This window comes from Onychomys torridus, chromosome 6 (assembly GCF_903995425.1).
Source record: "Onychomys torridus chromosome 6, mOncTor1.1, whole genome shotgun sequence".
In the NCBI taxonomy this organism is placed as follows: Eukaryota; Metazoa; Chordata; class Mammalia; order Rodentia; family Cricetidae; genus Onychomys; species Onychomys torridus.
In genome coordinates, this window is record NC_050448.1 from 71,212,929 (window position 1) to 71,235,878 (window position 22,950).

Sequence of the window (22,950 nt, forward strand, 5' to 3'; positions counted from 1 at the left end):
TTTATTTTGGTTCTTATTTCATTTCTTTCTATCAGGAGGTTTTTATAACCAACGTGTTACGTTTTTGAAGCCTGCTTCTGTCACCGCCCTCTCGCCGTTTATTTGCCTTCCAAATTCCCCATTTGGAAGCCCGAGCTATGAAAAACGTTTTCTTCCCCATGTCTAGGGCAGAGCTCTTGAACCCCGCCTTAGCGGGAGACAGCCCGAATACACAAATAAAAAAGCTCGCTTCGACTTGGCTATTTGGGTCGGTGGTCTTTCTCCAAAGCGTTTGTAGGATTTACACTGTCCAAATCACCAAGGTGTCATTGGGTATTTTTCATAGGCCAGAGCGGTGGGAATCCCCGTGGGCCGAGGACTAGAGCTATCCAGGCCACGGATGTGAGGACAAGGACCGGGTTCTCGCTGCTGGAAGCGCCCATCGGTGGAAAAACTCCCGGACGCCGGCCTGGTCCCCCTCCGCGGAGGACCCTAAACGGCCGCCCGGGGTCCACAGTCATAGGCGGCGGCCCTTACCCTGGGTTCGGACGTCGGGGGCCCCCGCGGCTTCTGCAGCGGTGAGAGCCCAGGAGTCAGCGGGGAAGCGTGGAGGAAGCGTGTGGCCGCTTCGTTCTGAACAGGAAACATTCGTGACAGTGGGGACCTCAGACCAGGGCGGGAGTCCCTAGAGACGGTATTGCCAGGAGGAGGAAGGGCGGTCCCTCCTGGACGGGTTCCTCGGGTGCCCACCCAGGGTGCCCACCCAGGGTCCATCGGGGCCACACTCTCCTGGTTTGGAAAGATCGGCGGGCCTCTGGCGCACGCTTCCCCTGGCGAGCACTTTCTGCTACGGAAGAACTGGGACGCGCAGAGGCAGGAGCTTTACAGGCTGCCAGAGCGCACTGGGTGGAGCACAAGACCCCTGGTGATAAATCCACCAGGGACCCCGGCTGGTTCTCCTCACCCCTTAGCGGGTTTCCACATTGCCAAGCTCTCTGGGCAGGATCTTGTTCGCTATCCCACCAGTTACAGTCGCTCAAAAGACGACTTTCTGGGCCGTGGTGGGGCACGCCTTTAATCCGGACACTCGAGGGTAGGTGGAGGAAGGCGGAGCGCGGTGAGCTGGAGGACCAGCCTAGTCTACAAGGACCATACTAGACCGCTCAGGGCCACAGAGAGACGCATGTCTCAAAAACAGAACAGGACAATTTTGTAAAAGAGAAATGTAGAAGAGGCAGGATGAGAGAGGAAGGGAATGTGAAAGATGAGGAACACTGAGGTGAGTTGCACAGGCCTTCCTCACCTCCAGCAACCTGCTCCGGGCTGAGATCCGTCTGGCTTCGGGCTGTGAGTGAGATACAGACCAAGGAGCAGCGGCCCGAGCCCTTCCCCTCAGCCTTAGATCCAGAACCCACCTCTTTCCCCTCCGCCCAAATCCCTCCAGGCTGAACCCAGGGTCTGAAAATCAAGAGTCTTCCTCCTGAAGTCCATTCCCCTGGTCTCACATGAGCACAGCTGGAGCACAGCTGCGGGGCAGGCTGACTGGAGCCGCAGGGAAACCAACACAGTGGGAGAAACGACCCCAGTCTGTCCCTGGAGGTCTCCGGAGGCGCGTCCGCTGTGGGGATGGAGGAGGGACGGGAAGGGGAAGGATGCCTCCCCGCGGGAGCGTCCCGAGAGCCGGTTCCCACCACAGGACCAGGAGGACCCGCTCTGCTGGCCGCGCGCTGAGTCAAACCCACAGCTTACCCACCAGGAGCGGAGCTCAGAGGAAGAGAGACGTGCCACCCTGGCGCACCTGGTGCGAAGGCTGGAGCGGAGTGGGTTCCATATGCGCTCTGGTGTCTGCCGGGTTTCAGAGGCAGACCATTGCCCAGGGAGAGATGGCGACGAGGAGGATGAGGATGATGATGATGATGATGGCGATGGTGGTGATGGTGGTGGTGGTGACGGTGAAGATGGTGATGATGATGGTGATGGCCTGGGACCGGAGGGCCGGGCTGCGAGCTTGGCTCACCAGCCTTAGAAGGCGAGTGAGGTTTCCTCCTGGGAGTTTGCTTAAAGAGGTCAATGGAGTGCACCACCCATGTCCCTGGTGGTCTAGTGGCTAGGATTCGGCGCTTTCACCGCCGCGGCCCGGGTTCGATTCCCGGTCAGGGAATCTCCTTTTAGCAGTCTCTCACTTCCGTGGTTCTTCAGCCTTTAAACAGTGCACAGAGGCACAAAGAGCCCTGCCTTGGACTCAGAAGACCCCAGAAGCCTTCCAGTAAGCACGGTCTTGTGGGCTCATCCAGAGAGGTCTTTGCGGAGTTCAGAGATAGAGGAAGGAAGTGGGGGACATAGGTTCCAATTGTTCTTTCTCAGAGAAGGAAAACAAAACCTCTGAAACACTCAAAAGTTGGGACAACAGTGACTGTTTCTTCCCAGAAACTCCCGACTCAGTATCTTCCCACTTTGGAGCCCTTCCGGTTTTTATGTGCCCCAACCTTGGAGAGCAATTCCCACACATCAAGACCTCTTGGTTGGGCTACAATGGCTCCTCTCTTGAGGAGGAAAGGGTTTGTTTGGCTTACATTTCCATATTGTAGTCCATCCTTGAAGGAAGTCAGGGCAGGAACTCAAACTGCAGGAATCTGGGGCAGAGCTAATGCCGAGGCCACGGGCCGTGCTGCTTACTGAGCATGGCTTGCTCGGCCTGCGTTCTTACAGACCCTGGGACCACAATGGGCTGAGCTCTCCCACATCAATCACTAATTAAGAAAATGCCCCACAGGTCTGCCTACAGCCCAATCTTATGGAAGCATTGTCTTAATTGAGGTTCCCTCCTCTCAAGATGACTACAGCGCGAGTCGTTGACATAACACTTCCTAGCACAGGCTGTGATGATGATTATAATTAGTTTGCCATCCTAACGGCAGCAGCCGCCCTCACACTCACCCGGGTCTTTTTGACGGCCTTTTGATTTAGTGGCTCCCGCCTCCTCTCCCTCCTCCTCCTCTCTCCTCTTTCTCTCTCTTGGCAGTATCCCAGACTCCCTGGCACTCACTTTGTACCCGAGGATGACCTTCAACTCCTGATCCTATTGCCTTTTACCTTCCAAGCGCTGAGATTACGGGTGTGTGCTACTATGCCGGGCTCTGCACCGGAATGATCGGGTCAACCTGAACTCTACCTTGATTTCACAGTTAGCGGCTGCCCTCACCGCCACCTGGGGCGCAGACGCGTGCACCCGGCGCCGCTCCCAACGCAGCAGCGGGGAGAAAGCACTTCTGCCGGACAGGCGCTTCCGAAAATAAGCAGAGCGGGTCCGCGCCCGGCGCTGGGCTGCGCCCCACTGGGGTGCCGGCGGGAACAGACAGGGAGCGGGGCACGACCCGGCGAGCGGGACCGAGGCTCAGCCAACAGCGTGAGCGCCAGAGGTGCGCTCGTCGCTCGGTCCGTGGCTCGCCGTGATCGTATAGTGGTTAGTACTCTGCGTTGTGGCCGCAGCAACCTCGGTTCGAATCCGAGTCACGGCACTATCGTCCTTCTGCCCGGCGATCTTTTGCGTCAAGTTCATCTGCCACCAGTGGGCCTGGGGAGCTCAGGACACCCCGCAGTGCTCCCCCGCCCAGACTCTGGGATCGCTGCATTTGAGCAGACCCCACAACCTGTTTCCAGCACCGCCCAGGGATTCTCCCAGTTAAACAGGGACGAAACGTAAAGCCGCCAAACGCATTACTTTCAGCTGCTGGTCTGTGTTCTACTTCCCCGGTTTTTATGCTCACAGAAAAGGACTGAACCACATTTCGGTTAGAGTCAAATATACCACAGCCTTGATTTGGTCAAATGTTATTTACACCCAGATCAGGTTACTACTTTCCCACAGCAAGGCCAGATTAGTGACCTATACACGATCTCTCTGTCTCTCTCTCTGTCTCTCTCTCTGTCTCTCTCTCTGTCTCTCTCTCTGTCTCTCTCTCTGTCTCTCTCTCTGTCTCTCTCTCTCTCTCTCTCTCTCTCTCTCTCTCTCTCTCTCTCTCTCTCTCTCGTCTCTGTCTCTCTGTCTCTCTCCAGGGTCTCACTATTTAGCCCTGACTGACCTGCAGGTAGTTCTGGCTGGACTCAAACTCTCGGAGATCTACCTGCTTCTGCCTCCCAAGTGGGACTAAAGGCCTGCACCACCATACCTAACCTAAGTTTTATTTCTTGATAATAACATGAGTATATGTGCCATCCTCCTTGCTTTGTAAAAAATGCATGTTACTATGATGCTTTTTAAATCCGTGTTGGTGTTCTTATCAGTCCTACATTTGATATCCTTTCGGTTCCGTGGTGTGTGTGTGTGTGTGTGTGTGTGTGTGTGTGTGTGTAAGAGAGAGAGAGAGAGAGAGAGAGAGCCTGTGTGTGCACTTACAAGCACACTGTGCATTCATCCAAAGGGGCCAGGAGCATACTAAGTACTTTCTTCACCTTTGAGCTACAGTACCATGGCTGATTTGGGTCTTACTACACTGTTTGAATGAACACAGGGTGAAGAAGTGTTCCTGCTCTGTGACATGGGGAGAGGCATGCAAAAACACACTCTGTGTACCCCACTCGAGTGCATAAGATAGGTCTTGGAGCCTGGAACACTCGCCTGCAGATGAACAGCCCTCACATCTGGTACTAGTCTTGACTCTTATTATTTTAAGGCAGACTTTACTCCAAGCTACCCTCAAAGAACTACAGGCCAGCAAATGACCTGAACTCACCACTGTCCTCTTTCCTCACTCAGCCTCTAAGTGTTGTTGAGATTACAGGCATGAACCACCACACTCAACCCACTGATCGCCTCTCACAGGTAGGTCTCCTTGTCACACTCAGGGTGTAGTCGTTTTTGTTTCTCTGCCTATGTGAGTACATTACATAGCATCTGGCCATCTCCATTGCTCAGGGTGTAGTCGTTTTTTGTTTCTCTGCCTATGTGAGTACATTGCATAGCATCTGGCCATCTCCATTGCTAGTTATGTCCCCTACAGGGACGGTCTTCCCTTTGGCAATACTGGAGGGTTGTGCAGACCATTGGTACCTGCCGCCTATTGCTAGCAAAACCTATGTTGCTGGGTCTTCTGTCGGAGTAATGTCGTCCTCTTCTGTTTGGTGCTGGAGTGTGTGTTTTCCTCCGTGAGTTCAAGAACTAGGAGAAACTGTGTGTGTGTGTGTGTGTGTGTGTGTGTGTGTGGTGTGTGTGTGGTATGTATGTGTGTGTGTGTGTGTGTGTGTGTGTGTGTGTGTGTGTGTGTATGCTGCTCTTGATGAAGGGCAATCAGTGCTACTTTAAATATATATTCCTGTTTGGGGTTTTTGTTTTGTTTTGTTTTTTAGACACAGGGTTTCTCTTTGCAGCTGTGGAACTCTCTGTAGACCAGGCTGGCCTTGAACTCACAGAGATCCACCTGCCTCTGCCTCCCGAGTGCTGGGATTAAAGGCATGTGCCACCACCCCTAGGCTAAACATAAATTCTTCCTAAAATTATCTTTACTTTTATGTGTCTGTGTGTTTGTGTTTACGCATGCATGGAGTATTTGTAGAGGCTCACATCCACTGAGCTGGGATTAAAGGTAGTTTGTGGGTACTAGGTACCAAACCCAGGTCCTCTGGAAGAGCAGCCAGCATTCTTAACTGCTGGGCCATCTCTCCCGTCTCAGAATACATATTCTTTTTTGTTTTTTGTTTGTTTTCATTTTGTTTTGAGACAAGGTTTCTCTGTGTAGCCCTGGCTGTCCAGGAACTCACTCTGTAGCCCAGGCTGGCCTCAAACCCAGACATCTGCCTGTCTCTGTCTCCCAAGTACTGGAATCAAAGGCGTGTGCCGCCACTGCCACCGCCACCACCACCCTGCCAGAACACATATTCTTAAGGAGTCTTTTTGTGGCCAAATCTTTTCATTTCTCCTGAGTCCCAAGAAAGAGAGAGAGAGAGAGAGAGAGAGAGAGAGAAGAGGAGAGGAGAGGAGAGGAGAGGAGAGGAGAGGAGAAAGAAAGAAAGAAAGAAAGAAAGAAAGAAAGAAAGAAAGCAGGCTGAGCAAGTCATGAGGAGCAAGCCAGTAAACTGCATTCCTCCATGGCCTTTCATTCAGTTCCTGCCTTGAGTTTCTATCCTGAACCCTGGGTGATGACTGTAATCTGTAAGATAAAACAGACCCTTTCCTCTCCAAGTCACTTTTGGTCATGATATTTTATCACAGCCATAAAAACCTGAACTAAGACAGTAATCAAACATCTGTTTCAGAGAACTCGCCTTTACTCTGCCATTTTCCCCAGGAGACACATCAATGCAGCTAATAAAAAAAAATTGTTTCCAGAGGCTGGATAGATGGCTCGGTGGTTAAGAGCACTGGCTGCTCTTCCAGAAGGACCTAGATTTGAGTCCCAAAACCCACTTGGCAGCTCACAACCCTCTGTAACTCCAGCAGAGGATCCGATGCCTCTTCTGGCTTCTGTGGACACTGTACACACATTACATAAACATGCTTGCTGGCAAAATACTTATACAGATAAAATAAAAATAATAAACCTTTAAAAATTATTTCCAATTCAATTCAGCCATAGTATTTTTTAAAAATGGGGGGAAAAACAGCCTAAAATGAATATTGCTAAAACTACAACATGGGAGGGGTAGCTTTTAGTTTAACCATATGGATATTTTTTCCTTCAGAACAAGGCTATTATTCAAGGTCACTGTGTCAAGCAAGTTCTCTCTCTCTCTCTCTCTCTCTCTCTCTCTCTCTCTCTCTCACACACACACACACACACACACACACACACACACACACACACACGACAAGGTTCCAGCCACCAGTCCTTAGTCCTGAGAAGGGGAGTGAACACAGGCTCCCGCCCCCAACCAAGAAGCTATCTGCAATCAATACCCACATGCAAAGGAAAACTTTGTTTTCTCCAGTGGAGTCTGGGTATAGTAACCACACTTCAGGGCAGCCCCTATGCCCAGGCAGTCAGCCAAGACAAAATGAACTCCATGATATTTTGTAGACTTTTTGTCTCATATTGCTTTTTGTTGTTGTTGTTGTTCGTTTTTTAAAGAGGGAATTGGTTGGGAGGATCTGGGAGTTGGGGAAAGTTTGATTAGAATATATTGTATAAAAAATCAACATAAATAAATAATTCAAGCAGAACAGTGGTGGCACATGCCTTTAATCTCAGCACTCAGAAGGCTGAGGCAGGAAGGCCACTGTGGTATACAAAGTGAGATCTAGGACAGCCAGTGCTACACAGAGAAACCATCTCACAAAATAAAAACAAAAACAACCAATCAAACAAACAAACAACAAAAACCCAACCAAAACAACAATAATAATAAAAGATTAAAAATAAATTATTCAAGCAAAAGGTTTTACAGCTTCACTAAGTATACAGATGATCTTTTTTTTTTTTTTGTTTTTGGTTTTGGTTTTGGAGACAGGATTTCTCTCTGTAGCTTTGGAGGCTGTCCTGGAACTCAGAGATCCACCTGCCTCTGCCTCCCGAGTGCTGGGATTATAGGCGTGCACCGCCACCATCACCCGGCCTACAGATGATCTTTATTTCATTCCATTCCACATTTAAATTCAAAACTTTAAAACAAATTGGTGAAATTTTGCTATATTACTTTGTTTCATGATTATGATTTCAACCTAAGGGTCACATCATCTTAAAATACATACTTCTGTATGCTACTTTTGAATATATACTGTATCACATGTTTACATAGTTCTCCAAATGACTTCTATTCATATTGTCTTATTGTACACCTTTAATCCCATCACTCAGGAGGCAGAAACTGGCAGATCTCTGTGAATTCAAAGTCAAACTAGTCCACACAGTGAGAGCTTCAAAACAAATAATTTCAACATGAGTGCTCATAGAAAATGAGCTCAAATTCTTTTTAGTTCATGGGACCTAAATCTCTAATGAAGAAATTAAATTGGTTTTGTTGGTAAGGCAAAATAAAACATCTCCTGTTCATCAGCATCTTCCCTGTGTACACATTCATGGCTGTGGAGTGCTTAAGATGTCTTTACAGAGAGCTGCCTGGGTTTTCAACAACAGGATGAAACAGGGCTAGGGGAAATGATCTCAGGCCCAGGGCTCTGCTCAGACAGTGGCCTGAGCCCTGGGGAATCGCACGTCCCCAGGCACATAAGGACCTACCTGAACCCTCAAGGAAATCCCGGAGGAAAGAGGATTCCACGGGCCCATCCTGAGACCATCTGGTAGCTTGACAAGTTCAATTTACCTTTATTTTGTTTCCTTAATGGCTAACAAATCTGCCAATGAAAATTATGCTTCTTTCCAATATGGCTGTCATGTCTACTTGCCTAACTGCCCAGCAAAAACCTCTGACAAAATTTTTTTCTAGATTTATTTGTTTTATTTTATGTGTATGAGTGTTTTCCTTCATGTATGTATACATGTGCACTACATGTGTGCTTGGTACCTACAGGGTTCAGAAGAGAAGCTCTGGAACCGGAGTAGTAGATGGCAGTGAGCTACCATGCGGATGCTGGAAATCACATCCCAATCCTTCTATTTCAGCCTATCAAATGCTGGTATTAGATGTGTACCACCATGCCTGGCTTCCAACAGTTATATATATATATTGGTGGAGCTGAGGATCAAACCCAGGGCCTTGAGCTTGCTAGGCAAGTGCTCTACCACTGAGCTAAACCCCCAGTCCCCCAAGAGTAATATTGATGACAAAAATAAATACAGGGACCGAATTCAATGTCTGTGGATTAGGAAATATCTAGATAAGTCCTGCTTCACTCATACTACAAAAGAGAACATATTTATTTGAAAAGTTGATGCCAGCTGTTGGAACAGGAGCAGCAGCACCCACATTAATAAATGAGTTCTAACAAAACGTTTATTCCACTGAAGTCCCCAGACTCCATGTTTCACCCAAAAGTGTCATTTAATATTTGGATCAATGTGTGAAGAGAGCTCTCCTACCAGCCTGTTCTATAACGTGGGTGCAGAAAACCTCAGTGAGTTTTTCCAAGGCTTGCCTGTTGACTGAGGTCTGATGGATCACTGCAAGCTTCTCACTCCCTTCTCTGACTATCAGTGGCATCTCAGAGGTGTGCAGCCTTAACACCCACTCTGGGGAGGTTAGAGTAGACGGAGATATGTCTAGGCACATTCTGAAATTTCAGACATGATATTCATGGAAAAAGTACTATTTCAGGGTGTTTGTGTTCTGAACAGATCTTTAACCTCAGACAGGATTTTCTTTTGGGATGTTAAGCAGGGGAGTGCCAAACACTTGAAAGTACTGGATGGGTGAATGAAGGCAGGGAGCAGGGAAATATGAGGTCACCACGTGTTTTGGGTGCGATGGAATGACTGTGCCCCAACTGAGCACACCACAAAGCAACCTGTCATGGCCAGATATGGACTGATATGTGCCTCCTACCCACAGGCTAGGGTACCATCAAGAGTGACCTCAGAAAGCTGATGTCTGGAAGGTGGTAGGGAAGCTTGAGAACAGCCTGGACCGTGAGGAACAGAGAGTGGCAGAGACAGCTGGAGCAGAGGGGGTCAGTGGTAAGTATGTGCGTCACTGAGACCTAGTATCACGGACTGGTAGTTCCCCTTCCACAAGTCTGTTTCTCTATCAAGAATTACAGGATGAGAAGTTTGTGGTCCACAGCACGCACTGTTTATTACAGCAAAGATATCACATACTACACTAAGCCAGAGTCCCCTGCATCACACGGGATAGGGTGTTCAGAGAGGGAGCATTGTCTGGCCCCTGGGTATCTGGGTTTATATGCTGTTTGTTTTGAGACAGGGTTTCTCTGTGTAGCAATCCTGGCTGTAACTCACTTTGTAGACCAGACTGGCCTTGAATTTACAGGGATCCATCTGCCTCTCTGTCTCCCAAGTACTGGAATTAAAGGCGCGGACACTCACCGCTAGGTGGTTTATATGCTTTTTAACTGAGGTTTTAGCAAAACTTGGCTCCATTTCTCTTTCTTGAATTGGACTGTGCAGGATGCATTTAGCTGGTTGGGTCATTTTAAAGATGGCAGGGACCTGGATGGATGCAATGCAGAAGACTTGAAATTCCTGTGAGGAATAAAGCCCAAGGAGCTCATCCAGCCTTGTTATCTACCGTGTTACCATCCTATTGGATGAGCTGCTTGACCAGAAGCAAGCTGTGCTCCTTCAGGCCAGTCTTTTCCAGATCCACTTAGGTGAAAACGGTTGGGGATTTAGCTCAGTGGTAGAGCGCTTGCTAGGCAAGGTCCTGGGTTCAATCCTCAGCTCCACATACCAAAACAAACAAACAAACACTTAGGTGAAAACACAAGGGAACTGCTGGTCTTGGAAGGCTTTCCTGGGCAGCTCGAAAGAGTAAGAATATGTCTAGGTGTTGACCACGCCCTCCTCTTACTTCAGTCGGGAAGTATTATAGAAAGTTTGTTATACTGACCAGTGTGATGAAAAGGCTGTGCTGTGAATTTGAATATTATGTTGGAACATCGGTGGTTCTATTGCCTTTGGATCTACAAAAGTTATGACCAGTATCAGAAACAAATGAGGAGATTTTGTTTGGGGGAAAAATTGATTGATGCCAGGCAGTGGTGACACACGCCTTTAGTCCCAGCACTCGGGAGGCAGAAGCAGAAGGATGTCTGAATTTGAGGCCAGCTTGGCCTGGTCTACAGAGTTGCAGGACAGCCAGGGCTACACAGAGAAACCTTGTCCTAAAAGATAAGACAAAACAAAACAAAACAAAGCAAAAATTGCTGTTGGTTGTTTTTACTCTTTTGGGAGCCTCCCAAATAAATCACACACAGAGGCTTATTCTTAATTATAAATGCCTGGCCTTAGCTTGTCTTGTTTATAGCCAGCTTTTCTTAACTTAAAATTATCCCGTTTTTCTTTGGCCTTGGGGCTTTTATCTTTCTCTATTCCTGTATATCTTTTCTTTCCTTCTTACTCATGTCTGGCTGTTTAGCTGAGTGGCCGGCCCCTGGAGTCCTCCTCCTCTCTGGCTACTTGATCGCTCTCTCCCAGATTTCTCATTATATATAGTCCCTTTATTCTATATATTCTCTCTGCCTACCAGCCCCGCCTATCATTTCTCCTGCCTTGCTATTGGCCGTTCAGTTTTTTATTAGACCATCAGGTGTTTTAGACAGGCACAGTAACACAGCTTCACAGAGTTAAACAAATGCATCACAAACAAAAGTAACACGCCTTAAAATGATATTCCCCAACAACTGACTGTTTAGACAAAAGTAATAACAATAAATTATGAAGTCTACAAACTTGTAAGAAGCAAAATTCATGATAAGAACAGTGTACGCGCCAGAAAGGGAAGAAAAGTCCTTGAGCACAGGCTGTGGGAAAGTAAAGGTGATGCTGTAAACCTTTGCTACAGCCAATGAGCCAATAAAATAGCGAAAATGGGAAGATGGTAAACCCACACAGAGAGGAAGGATTAGCAGACCAAAGGCGGGACCTGTCGCAAAGGGGCGTGATCTATGCAGATGAGGGGCGCGCAGGGGCTGCCGGGGCTGCATTTCTTCATAAACTGTAGAGATTTCTCATGGCGTGGGAAGGAATGACGGGCCGTGCGTGGCAGATCTATTTAGAACATAAGTTTGCGTCTGAGAAACCATCAAGCGCGCGCGGCGAAGTGACCGTGTGTTGAGAGCGCAGGGCCGGTGTGGCTGAGTGGTGTGTGTCGGAGAGACGAACATACTTACCTGGCAGGGGAGACACCATGATCAAGCAGGTGGTTTTCCCAGGGCGAGGCTCACCCATTGCGTGCGCGCTCTCCCCTGGTATTTTTGTAGTTAATAACAGATGTAAGTAGTTTGGATGTAGGAATAAAGTGGTGGCGTTCCTTAGGTCGGTTGTACTTCTGATATTTAATACTTCCTGTTCTTTATTCCTGTAGTGTTCGCCTTATTCCCTGTTATTATCTTGTGCACTTCATCGAATATGTGTAAATAGAAGATAATAAAAGAAGTCCTTGAAGACTATTGGGATGTTCTTTTTTTTTTTTGAGGTCCGTAACGATTAAAATGAGGATGTAATAGACAGCGGGGGTTTTTGTTTTTGAAGCTTTTTGTGTGGGGATAATTTGCCTACTTTGTACATGAGGCTGTCCCACTGGCACCGTGGAGGTCAGACGAGAGTCCCTTGTGTGTGGGTGCCTGGAGTCTGAAGCAGGTAGGCGGATGTCTCTGGAGACCGCACTCTTCCCTGAACAGAAGTGTTTGAATACCTTCTGCCTGCTGTCCTGTCCTCTTTTTCCTGCCTAGAATACCGGTGTGAAGCCATCCTCTGCCATGAGAATAAAAACCTCAGGCTAAGGGAGTCTGAATGGAAACAGAAGAACTTGGAAATCATCGAACAGCTGTGGTAACGGTATTCGATATTCCATATTTGTGGCGGAACTCACTGATAAAAGAGAGTACTTACCTGCTTGAGCCACTGTTAGTAAAGTTCGCTTGTTAACATTTCTAGCCAAAAACAGTCTGAAGGGATAGACTTGGGTTCTGGTCTGTTCTCTCGTATAATAAAGTACTGTGGGTGGCAGGCGGAAGAGGGAAAATAACAGGAATGACAACCTGCATTGGCCGGGAATCGAACCCGGGTCTCCCGCGTGGGAGGCGAGAATTCTACCACTGAACCACCAATGCACCCTTAAGGATGCTCTGAGTCAGCACACTGAGAAAAGGAAAGAGAAACCAAGCTTTCCTCGTGGTTTTTTAAATTTTCTAGGGTCGAGGAGGAAACTACATGCCATGCTGTGATAAATCTGGGCCGAATTTGCCACTCAAGGAGTTTCGGGCATGACCTACAGAGTTCCCTCTACTTCTGCCTGGCTTTCTGCTCATTAGAAGGGAAATGCCAATTCCAGCTCAAACTCGTGGCTCTGAAAAGTCTCCCTTGGAGTTTCCTAGTGCCCAAACTGTGCTCAATTCAGAAGTAGTCAAAAACACACTTGACGCAGGTCCTGGGGACAATTCCAAAACAAACCCTATCTGTGTGAAACGGACTGAAACACTCTCTGAACAGTGCTCATTCTGTTCTCGCTGGATTGGACAGGAAGGGAAGAGGTGTGAACAAAACCAGCCCGTTTTTCAGGTTTATGTGATGTTTTGTTCGCTGGGCCTATGGCGTCCAGTAGCTGCTCTTCTAGGACGTATGGAGGAGACCAGTGCGGCGTAAGCAGTAATCTAATTGAGTTCCGTTTGCGTGAACATGCATACCATTCTTTTTTAAATCCTTTATTGATTCTTCGTCGATTTCACATCGTGCGCCTCGATCCCATCCATTTCCCCGTATCATTCACACAACTGCCCAGAAGATGGACAAAAGCAAACAGGAAGAGGCAGAAATTTATACACACACCCAGTCTCCTCCACCCAGCCCTCCCCACACACCCACTCTCCTCCACCCAGCCCTCCCCACACACCCACTCTCCTCCACCCAGCCCTCCCCACACACCCACTCTCCCCCTCCACCCAGCCCTCCCCACACACCCACTCTCCTCCACCAAGCCCTCCCCACACACCCACTCCCCTCCACCCAGCCCTCCCCACACACCCACCATCCACACACCCACTCCCTCCACCCAGCCCTCCCCACACACCCACTCTCCTCCACCCAGCCCTCCCCACACACCCACTCCCCTCCACCCAGCCCTCCCCACACACCCACTCCCCTCCACCCAGCCCTCCCCACACACCCACTCCCCTCCACCCAGCCCTCCCCACACACCCACTCTCCCTCCACCCAGCCCTCCCCACACACCCACTCTCTCCCTCCACCCAGCCCTCCCCACACACCCACTCTCCCCCTCCACCCAGCCCTCCCCACACATAGAGAAAGTTCCAGGATAGCCAGAGCTACACAGAGAAACCCTGTTTTGAAAAACAAAAACAAGAAAAGTTAAGGTGTCATTCATTACACAGGTATGATGACAGCCTTCTCTTCAGGATGTGCTCCAGGCTATGGAGACTGAGAAGGGACAGCTTTAATCCACAAAGAATGTTTTGTAGTTTGATTGAAGGAGATTGCTCAAGAGGGCCTGGTAAGGAAGGGCCTCTCCATCTGGCTGATCCAATGGGGATCCTTTCCTACAGGTCTTTAATGGTTAGTCTCCAGACTGTACTTGTGGATCATATATTTTAATACCAGGATCTGGAAGGGCATTAATATTACATATTTAAATTTTTAAAAAAATTTTACGTGTAAGGTAAGGGTGTTTTACCTGTATGTATGTCTGTATACCCTGTACGTAGCTGGTGTCCAGTGAGGCCACAAGGGGACATCGGACCCCCTGGGGCTGTAATCTAACCTGGGTCCTCTGACTCATTTTCTTCAGCCCCCATTACCATATTTTGATAAAGCTTTCTGTCCCTGTCCTAAATTATTACGTGTTGACCATTATTTGGGTTTTGTTGGAGCTATTATTAGATCAGAGGCTAGAAAGAGCCAAGTGTAAAGCCTCTCACAGGGCTGAGCTATGAGACCTTAGGGACAATTCTAGCTCTTGGTGCAGAACTGCTTTTCCTAAGACGCTGTGGAGGTGAGAACTTATCTCTGGCATTGCCCTTCCTGTATCCTTGCATTCCACAGCTATATGGGACACCAATGCCAATAAAATCAAACTGTCATGAAAAGTCCTGCACCCACTTGATGTAAATGTTTCAAAGTCCCTGCATCGAAGCCATGAAGATCAACCCAGACTTTGGGATGTGTCTCTTCAGTGACAGCGAAGGAACTTCTAAAAGGTCCAAAGTAAGTTTTCTCTCAATATGTGGATTCTTTGGGAACTGGTCAGCAATTTCTACTTCACTCAGAAATATTAAGTCCCTGTCCCCCTCAACCTGCCCAGCCAAATGTTTTTGTTGTCTGAGATACATTCTGTATCCCACAAAACTCACTCTTGTGGAGTGTGCACTGCAGTATCACTTAATTTATTTACAGGTTACAACCTTCACTGTTGTCTCCTTCAAGAGCATGATCTGGACAGGAGCCATTCCCAACCACCAGTCACCAGTAATCAGCTTTCTGTGTGTATTTCTCTATCTGTGCACTTCTTCCAGTTTGTAAGTCTAACCTTTAGCAGCTAAGCTATCTCCCCAGGCCTCTGTTCTGTGCATTTCACGGTGAAACTGTACAATATGTGACATTTTGTCTAATGGGTTTCTTTCATGCAGAATGATGTTACCAAGACTCCCAGGTAGAAGTGCCAGAGACTACAAATCCACTCACTTTCCTATGTGACTGAGTAACATTCCACTGTGTAAGTAGCCTGTTGCCTGTGTGCTCATCTGCTGATGGGCATGCTTGGCTCTTGTGACTAGTACTGTACATGCTTTACTGTGGAAATCTAGCTTCAGCTCTCTTGAGCATGTATGTGCTTAGGAGTGGACTGCTGAACTACGAGCCAAATGTATAGGGTCTCGCTTTCTTGTGAACTGTCAGCGGACTACAGCTGCAGCCGCACCACTTTATAGTGACCACAGCAAGGCACGGGGTCCAATTCTATCTTACACCTACACCATCACCACCGCCGCTGCCGCCTCCTCCTCCTCCTCCTTCTTTTTCTTCCTTGTTCTTGTTCTTTTTCTCCTTCCTGCTCCTCATCCTTCTCAGGACTACTTGTTCTTGTTCTTGTTCTTGTTCTCGTTCTCGTTCTTGTTCTCCTTCTCCTTCTCCTTTCTTCTTCTTCTTCTTCTTCTTCTTCTTCTTCTTCTTCTTGTTCTTCTTCTTCCTTCTCCTCCTCCCCCTCCTCCCTCCTTCTTTATAGGGTCTTTTTATCCAGGAGATCTGAACTCACTATAGCGCAGAGGATAGCTTTGAACTTTTGATCTTCCTGCCTCCATCGCCCAAGTGCTGGCATAGCAAGTGGATAGCTCCCCACTGGCAGCTCTGTGGAAAACTGAAACATGTCTCCTACATTCTAGGTAGGTATGTACTCTACCATCTAAGCCACATCTCTAGCCTTGTATCATATAATTTTATTTTTAAAAAAATCAGTAATCCTACTAGCTACCAAATAGTGTCTGGTGTTCATTTTTTATGTCAAGTAGCTAATGATGTTGACTATCTTTCCAGACGTGGACTAGTTGGCCAGTTGTATACTTGCTGTATATCTGCAGAATGTTTTGTCTCTTAGACATCGGCTTGTCTTTTAGCTGTTGAGCGATAACCATTCTTTGTGATTTAGAGGATACAAGTTCTCTATCCAATGTATAAATTGCAACTACATTCTCTCCTCACTGAGAGGTCTTTTCTCTTTCTTGAATACACTTAAATGCTTTATTTCTACATACAGCAGGGATGATGTGTCGAAGCCAATGAATTCAGGTTACTCCAGAGGCTCAGCAGGAAAGATACTCAACATCATTATTGATCCATATCTGCCTAAGATGGGGTGTCATGAGGAGTCTGTGATGGCTCCACTGTTTTGTCTCAGTAGACAAGAAAGATGAAGAAGAAACAAACCCTGGGGCTGGAGAGATGGCTGAGAGGGTAAGGGCCCTGCTGTTCTTCCAGAGGACCTGAGTTGGGCTCCCAGCACCCACATTGGGTGGCCACAACTGCCCGTTAACTCCAACTCTAGAGGATCTGATAACCTCTAGGCCTCCATGGACAACCGCACTCACATATGCCCCCTGTGACTGCTACTCTTGGTTATCAACTTGACTAAAGCTAAAACTAACTAAAACCCAAATGACTGGGCACACACGCAAGTGTAGTATGAATCTTAAAGGTACTTGTTAATAAAACTCAAACCCGAGGCCAGTTATTGGGATGATTGCTGGAAGATCAGAGAAGCAGAACAAGCCACAGCTATCTCACCTTGCTAGTTCCTCAGGTGATCCTTGTTCCTCAGGTGATCCTGTTTCCTCAGGCTGGAAGCTTCTGAGTCCTCATCCCAGCAGTTCTCAGCTGAACTGTGTTGCTCCAAAGCCTGAACGCTTAACCAACCAAATGCTTAACTAACTACATGCTTTTTCTCCTTTAACTCCTGGTCCTCACGCCTTATATACTTTTCTCTTTCTGCCCCACTCCTTGGGATTAAAGGTTGGGTTTCTGGGATTAAAGGCGTGGCTCACCATATTTAGCTATTTCTAAAGTGGCCTTGAACTCAGAGATCCACCTGACTCTGCCTCCCAAGTGCTGGGATTAAAGGCGTGCACCACCACCGCCCAATTTCTGTTAGGGCTTACTCTTCCCATTTTCTAGCCACCATTTTTGGCTTTGTTCTAGTGGCTGTCTGTTCTCTGACCCCAGATATGTTTATTTTGGGGAACACACAATATTTCAGTGAACACAATACCCACCACACGTGAGGGCTTTTTTCTCAACTAAACACTTGAAGTGGGAAGACCTACTTCTAATCTAGATCTTTGAGATGGGGAGATAAACCTTTAATCCAGATTGGGAAGATCTTTAATCTGGACCACACCTTCTGGTGGACTCTTATATAAGAACATGGAAGAAGGAAGCTCTTGCTCTTTGCCTGCTTGTCCTCGCTCTCCCTGGCAAGTCTACTCCTTTCCTGGTATTAGAGCTTACTTCTTCAGTATTCCACTGTATATTGAAGACCAGCTATGGCATCCCACCTCATGAAGTAAACAACTACTGGATTCTTGGACCTTCCCTTCATAGGTAGCCATGTTGGATTAGCTGGGCCACAGCCTGTAAGCCATTTTAATAAATTCCATCATATATATAATTTTATATATATATACATACATATATATATATATATATATATATATATATATATATAATTAATTAAAATTAATCTTTCTTAAAAAACAAGCAACAGCCAGGCATTGGTGGTGCATGCCTTTAATCCCAGCTTGGGAGGCAGAGGCAGGCGGATCTCAGTGAGTTTGAGGCCAGCCTGGTCTACAGAGCGAGATCCAGGATAGGTAACAAAACTACACAGAGAAACCCTGTCTCAAAAAACTGAAAACAACAACAATTTAAAAAAAAAAAAAAAACCCTGTGTGTCAGAACATAGTCTGTGAATGAAACTGAGAATTCTGAGTGCTTGTGAGAAACCTCCACGAAAACCGGACAAGAGTCCTATGAACTCAGTCCTCCAAAGCACAAAGTTGTTCTTGGAATGTGCTTTTATGCCCCACCCAGGTGTGGTAAATAGGAGTGCTTGCTTCTGATTACACATTGCCATTTACTACTGTTACTCAGCCATGCACAGCATGCCCTTGTGACTGTATACAGCTTAAACTCACCGGAACTTTGCTCATATGACCTTGCTTGACCCTCAGAATATAAATTGTTTGATGCTCTAAAAAGGTTGGCTATTGCATGAAACTTTAATCTACCTCATTCGTAGGCTCTATTCTCCCAGGTCTCAGCGCTTCTAAAGCCGTCATTGCCAAACCAAACAGAAGCCACATTGTTGTTAAGGAGCCACATTGTTATACATTGTTATTAAGTCTCCATACCTTACAAGGATAAGTTTCTGTTTCCTAAGCTTACTGTATCCTGCAAACCAGGTTTTTCAACCTACGCTGAACCTGTGACCCCATAATATACACCCACCCCTTTGCCTTGCTAAACTCCTGAACCTGTGATATATGATTGTCCTTTTTGCCTTACAAAAGTGTGTGTTCCCAGACACCTCCTAACTGCCAATTATCCCGACAGTTGTTTTCTATTACACTTATCTACGCCACAGGCAGCCTGGATCCCTGAGTGCCCCCTTCTTCTGTCCAGGTGCTAATGGTCAAATTATCTCAAGGGCTGTTTTCTATCAACTTTAACCCTTCCCCATGAAAGGGACCTCAAAAGCCAGTGAGGGACTGCTCTCTGAAACCAGGACTTATGGGGAGGCAGTCATCAGGCAAGTCCCTTTGGCACTTCTAAAAACAGCTGGCTTTAGCAGGTCTAACAACACACCTGTGGAAGACGATTGGGTTGGCATGTAAAATGGCTCCCATAGGCTTGAGTGTCTGAAGACTTGGTCCCCAGCTAGTAACACTGTCTTGGAAGGCTCTGTGTGACCTTTGGGAAGTAGACACATGCAAGAACAAGTAGGTCACTAGAGATCAGCTTGGACACTAGATAGCCGGAGCCTACTTCCTCTCTGCATTCTGCTTCCTGATTTGGACTCAATGTGATGGAGCATCTCAGGCACCATCCTGCCTTGACCATTGTCCCAAATTGTGTCCCCTGAAACTGTAAGCCTGAATGAACCCTTCCTCACTTAACTTTCCTAATGTCTGGTACTTGGTCAAAGCAACAAGAAAACAACCACTCCAGGAATAGCAGAGATGGTTGTCAGCATGCTAATTCTGCTTGTAAGGAGAGAACATCACTACATCCAGCACAGACAAATGCAATCCATAAAGAAAACAGAAGAGTCCTGGGCATGGCTTACACCTTGAATCCCAGCATTTGGGAAGCAGATCTCTGTGAGTTCAAGGCCAGCCTGGTCATTTACATAATGAGTTCCAGACCAACCAGGGCTACATAGTGAGACCCTGCCCCCCCCCCCAAAAAAAAGAAGGAAAAAAGAGGAGGAACAGATGTCTGGGACTAACAATTTCCCCTTCCTGTTAGATGAGCTCTTTGGAGGAAGCAGGGTGGGCTCATTCCAGTCTGTCTCCCCGGGCCTGTGCAAAACCCAAGGACTCAGTTATCATCATTGGAAAGCAACCAAGGAACATCAGGCGTGCCAAGGCACAGGCAGCCATGACCCCAGACAAGAAGAAAATCAGAATCAGATGTATTATGGTGTTAGAACTAGGAGACAGAACTTTCAGTTATTATGCCTGAATTTCACAGACCCAAATCTCCAAAAGGAGATTCAGGATATTTAAAATCAACCAAATGAGAGATTAGAGATTAAAAGTAAGATGTTAGAGAGGGCAGCTTTGCTAGAAGGATTAGCGGCAGGTTACATATTGCAGAACACGTGATCAGGGAAATATATCCATAAGCAATTAAAAATATCCAATCTGGGGCTGGAGAAATGGCTCCGTGGTTGAGAGGACTGGCTGCCCTTCTGGAGGACCCTAGAGATGTGCCAAAGGGACGTCCAATTCCCAGCACCCGCACACATGCATTGTGCATAGACACGTGGTGGCAAAAATTTTTAAAAATGAACAGATCTATGAATTATAAGACAAGCTTATATGGCCTAGTATGTGCAGACTGGGCTTCATGAAAACTGTAGGTAGAGGAAAAATGTTTGAAGAAACAATGGCTGGAAATTCCCCAACCAGGACAAAGATTATTGTGTTGTGGGGGATCTGCCAGAGAAGACTACTCGACAGGTTTAACCGATAGAAAGCCGTTAGTAAGCTGGGTGTGGTGCACGCCTTTAATCCCAGCACTGGGGAAGTAGAGGCAGGCAGATCTCTGTGAGTTTGAGGCTACCCTGGTCTACAGAGTGAGTGCCAGAACAACTGTTATAAAGGAAAAGCTCTGTCTCACAAAACAAAAGCAAACAAATAAAAATGAAAGTCATTACTAGTAGCTGGTGGCGGCTACAGTGGGTGCTCGGGATCCCAGTATGGACAGAACCTTTCTCAGGGTGAACTTTTAGCACAAAACCACATTCTGAGGGACAGGCCTAAGTTAACAAGAACAGTTAGCCAGAAGCGGCGTCACAGGGCAAGGTCAGTGCATTTAGAGACTTTCCCAGAACTGTGAACTCTGATGGATTAGGCCTGTGTTTCGTTTTGGCAGGTGTTGCTGTCTACCTGCTGAGTTTTGTGGCTTGGATGACATCTGTTGGTTAAGTAAGATCCGGGGCCTGTCACAATGAAAGCAAGACTCGCAGAAAGCTGAGGAACTCAATCCGAGAGCCATGATGTAAAATTAGCCCCAGACAGGTTATAATCGACTCCAGCGGAAACGACATTGTAATACGTGGGAACAAGGAGAAAGCTCATGTCACATTCCTTCCTGCAGTTTCCAAGACTATCTGTAGCCGCCTAAAGGAGAACACGGCAAAGGCAATTAAAAAAAAAAAAAAAACAAAAAAAAAAAACACTGAGGGCGAGAAAAATCTATGCCATAATATGTTGTGGAATAATCTTTTTGTTCACTGTGAAGATGTGTGTTTGCCAAGGTGTAATAAAGAGCTTTTCTGAACGGTGTAATAAAGAGCTGAATGGCCAATAGCTAGGCAGGAGAGGCTAGGTGGGACTTCCAGGCAGAGAGAGAGGAAGAGATGAATCTAGATGTGGGAGAGACCAGAAGACACCCAGAGGAAACAGGAGGTCTGAGGTAGAAGGAAAAAAGCCATGAACAAAGATGTGGATTAATACAAATGGGTTAATTTCAGTTATAAGAGCTAGTGGGAGAAGCCTAAGCTAAGGCCAATTCATAATTAGTAAGAAGTCTCCATGCCATTATTTGGGAGCCGGCTAGTGGGACAGAAAAAGACTTGTTACAGTAATAGTTATTTTCTAAAAATGGACTCAGGAAAGAAAAAAAAAAAGGATCCAGACTTGATGGCATAGACCTGAAATTCTAACACTAGAGATGCTGAGGAAGGAGGATGGGGAGTTCAAGGCGATGCTCTACACAAAAGGAACTGAGGCCAGCCTGGGCTACAGAAGATCCTACTTTAAAAATAACTCAGGGCTGGAGAGGTGGCTCAGAGGTCCAGAGCACCGACTGCTCTTCCAGAGGTCCCGAGTTCAATCCCCAGCAACCACATGGTGGCTCACAACCACCTGTAATGAGATCTGGTGCCCTCTTCTGGCCTGCAGTCACACATGCTGTATACATAATAAATAAATAAATAAATAAATAAATAAATAAATAAACAAACAAATAAATAAATAAATAAATAAATGAATGAATGAATAAATAAATAAGTAAATAAGTAAATAAATAAGTAAGTAAGTAAATAAATAAATAAATAAATCTTAAAACAAAAACAAAAAACTCATCTAAACAAAGGCATTCCGGGAAATGCTGAAATAAAGGGAAGAATGTCACTTAAACATGTGGAAAACACAAGGCGTGTCAGAAACCCTAAAGCAAGCATTAAGAGAGTTTTAGAAAAAAAGCCACCGAAGGAGAGAAACAAATCAACGAAAATAAAATAAAATACATAAATACTCTAATAGGGCATTTGTTCTCCTCCCCCAGAAAATCTTAGATCATTGGTCAAAGGCAAGAAAGGCACCGAAGCTCATGTCAGATTTCATGTCTGATTTGTAATCAGAAAATCCTAGACCCAATTTAATCCAACATGTATGAGGTAACAGCAAAATAAATCATTGACTCGGGAAAATGGCAAACATGCCTAAAATGGTGAAGAACCCCGAGACTGCTGGTGGTTGTTTTGTTATTTAAAAGAGTCTGTGTACCGCTGGTTTCCTCCCTGGCTCTTTGAAAAGAGAACGACTTTTAACCTTTTTTTATTTTAATATCATTGTTATTCTTTTGAGTAGGGTCTTAACTGCGTACCTCTGGCTGAACTCCCTATGTAGTCCAGGCTGGCCAGGACCACCATTCACAGCCTCTCGAAGGGCACCAGCCACAGCAAAGACATTGGAGGAAAATGAAGGTGTCGCGAAGTCAGGGGGTGGGGGTGGCAAACACTACAACTAAAACACAAAAAGAAAACTGGGAGTAGTAGAGGCTCGAACTTCCCACCTTCCGACCAGTACACGGCCTCACTATCCAAGCGAGCCACAGAAGAGAGCAGAGGAAACCTTTCCCATCGCAGCAGGAGGAAGTTCCCACCTCCGTGCCGGCCGCAGCCGCAGCCTTCTGCGTCACGGGCCGCTCGGAGACCTCGCAAACTGGCAGCAGATTCATCCGCGTCCGCGCTCGCTTCCAGCGGAGCGGCGGGTGGCCGCGTTACCGCGCAGGCATCCCGGGAGAAGCAGCCGCCGGGGTCAGGGCCGGGAGGACCTGGACTGAGGTTCAGCCAATTGTGCGAGCGCCGGTGACGTTCTCGTCGTTCGGT

General features: G+C 46.9%; 3 non-coding genes and 1 pseudogene across 3 annotated transcripts; 3 read left to right on the forward strand and 1 right to left on the reverse strand.

The window, feature by feature from the left end:
- Positions 1-2,068: 2,068 nt before the first annotated feature.
- On the forward strand, positions 2,069-2,140 carry Trnae-uuc. The gene has a single exon. It is a non-coding gene; the product is annotated as a tRNA-Glu (tRNA).
- Positions 2,141-3,425: 1,285 nt separating this feature from the next.
- Trnah-gug lies at positions 3,426-3,497 on the forward strand. The gene has a single exon. It is a non-coding gene; the product is annotated as a tRNA-His (tRNA).
- Positions 3,498-11,711: 8,214 nt separating this feature from the next.
- On the forward strand, positions 11,712-11,862 carry LOC118586494 (annotated as a pseudogene).
- Positions 11,863-12,590: 728 nt separating this feature from the next.
- Trnag-ccc lies at positions 12,591-12,661 on the reverse strand. The gene has a single exon. It is a non-coding gene; the product is annotated as a tRNA-Gly (tRNA).
- Between the last annotated feature and the right edge of the window lie 10,289 nt (positions 12,662-22,950).